The sequence below is a fragment of the Propithecus coquereli genome, unplaced genomic scaffold (genome assembly GCF_000956105.1).
Source record: "Propithecus coquereli isolate 6110/MARCELLA unplaced genomic scaffold, Pcoq_1.0 Scaffold576, whole genome shotgun sequence".
Classification (NCBI taxonomy): domain Eukaryota; kingdom Metazoa; phylum Chordata; class Mammalia; order Primates; family Indriidae; genus Propithecus; species Propithecus coquereli.
In genome coordinates this window covers 265,788-268,050 of record NW_012151685.1, presented here as the reverse complement: position 1 = coordinate 268,050, position 2,263 = coordinate 265,788, and the positions used below count along the sequence as shown (strand labels likewise).

Here is a 2,263-nt window from a genome sequence, read left to right as displayed (position 1 = left end):
GGATTGCTGGATCCAATGGTACTTCTACTTGTATCTCTTTAAGGTATCTCCATATTGCTTTCCACAGAGGTTGCACTAGTTTGCAGTCCCACCAACAGTGCATGAGTGTTCCTATCTCTCCGCATCCATGCCAACATTTATTGTTTTGGGACTTATCTCCAGTCTCACTGGAGATAAGTGATATTTCATTGTGGTTTTAATTTGCATTTCCCTGATGGTTAGAGATGTGAATGTTGTTTTTATATGGAATGAAAATATCTATATTTTTCTAGTTTCCTCAAATAAAAATTTTATAAGCGGCTATGAAAAAGACAAAAAATAACAGTTGCTGGCTAGGATGCAGAGAATAGGAAACTCATACGCACTGTTGTTGAGAATGTAAATTAGTATAGCCATTGTGAAAGACAGTATGGAAATTTTTCAAAAAACTAAAAATAGAACTACAGAAGATCCAGCAATCCCACTACTGGGTATTTATCCAAAGGAAAGGCGGTCAATACATCAAAGAGATACCTGCGCCTCCATGTTTATTGCAACACTGTTCACAATAGCAAAGATATGGAATCAACCTAAGTGTCATCAACAGAAGAATCAGTAAAGAAAATGTGGTATATATGTACAATGGAATACTACTTGGCAAGGAAATCCTATCATTTGCAGCAATATGGACTGAAAGGGAGATCATTATATTAAGTGAAATAAGCCAGGCAGAGAAAGACAAATATCTCACATTCTTACTAATATGTGGAAGCCAAAAAATTTGATCTCATGAAGTAGAATGACAGTGACCATAGGTTGGAAAAGATTACGGGGGTGGAGACGAAGAGTTTGGTCAATGGGTAAAAATATACTTAGATAGAAGGAATAAGTTCCAATATTTGATAGTAGTTAACAACAATTGCATGTTTCAAAATTGCTAGAAGAGAGGACTTGAAATGTTCCCAACACATAGAAATGATAAATGATCGAGGTGATGGATACCCTAAACACTCTGACTTCATTATTACACAATTTATACATGTAATAAAATGTCACGTGTACCCCATAAAAATGTACAAATACTGCGTATCAATGAAAAGGGTTTTTTTATTAAAAAAAAATAATCTCAAGGACAGAAAAACAACAACAAAAAATTTATGAGTGTATTACCTCACATAAGACTAAATCAAACAGAAATTTTATTAAAATTACTACATCAAAAATATTTCAGGAAACTCTGTGATCTTTTTTGTTCTCATCATAAGAAAATGGATCCCTAGAATAGCTTTTATAAATTTAAGAGGACATTATACTTTCAGATCCCAAAACAACTGAGGCCCATCTGTAATTATTAAGAAATAATCAAGTCTATTTTAAGTCTATTTAATCTTTGAAAGCCTAACATCCAGCTAGACATTTAGGAAACTTTGGTGGAAGTTCAAGGAGTTCATAACAAAATCGTGTCTGAAATCTGCTAGTTTAAGACTTGTGAGCCAAAATTAGAAGGCACTAATGTGGTTCTTATTCAGTCCTCTTTTGCTGCTATGGGCAAGGCTGTTCATGCAAAGACATCTACAGGAAACAAGTTGAGCTCCTTGATTTCATTATTTTCATTATTTCACTTGTAACTTAAGTTTCAGTTTGTTAAATAATCCTGCTAATAATATCCTTGGGAACTTGGAAGTCTAATGTTAAACTATTGTATTTAAAGACTAGGGCGGTGTTAATCTTATAATTTGGCCTTTTAAAGGTTGTTCTGACCAAAGTTTCATTGTTTTCCAAGTTAGCTGTTTTGTTTGCTAGTTTAGGAATGATTTCTTCAAGATTGAATATATTTCCATGAGGTGACTGTATACCCAACTAACATGCCTTACGATTTCAATTTTACCCAGCATTTAATGGCTACTGAATTTAAATAATTGCAAAATTGCTGAATATTTCCTGAGTACTGATATGAATATTGATGAGGATGTGGAATCTCTCTGACAGTTTCCTAGACTACTCCAGTGTCAGAGGAAATGAAAAACATCCCTCTTCTCCCACTGAAGAGACAATCTTCCATGGCAGACTGGGTGTTATTATTATGAGGGTGTTTGATTTAAACTAATTTTTCTTAAATTAAAATTCTTAAAAACATAATTGAGAAATCTGTGTAGGTTAGCCCACTGAAGCCTTGAAACCTTTTAAATTCATTAAAATCTATACCAAAATGGCAGTACCCTAGAAATAACAAATGTCAGGCAGTTACCAGACATATTATCATAACATTTATTAATATATACTC

The 2,263-nt window shown here is 33.5% G+C and overlaps 1 protein-coding gene across 1 annotated transcript in view; it reads left to right on the top strand.

Annotated features, from left to right (window-relative positions):
• ACSS3 (acyl-CoA synthetase short-chain family member 3) overlaps nucleotides 1–2,263 on the top strand; it is a 193,199-nt gene that overhangs the window by 179,783 nt on the left and 11,153 nt on the right. The window lies entirely within an intron of this gene.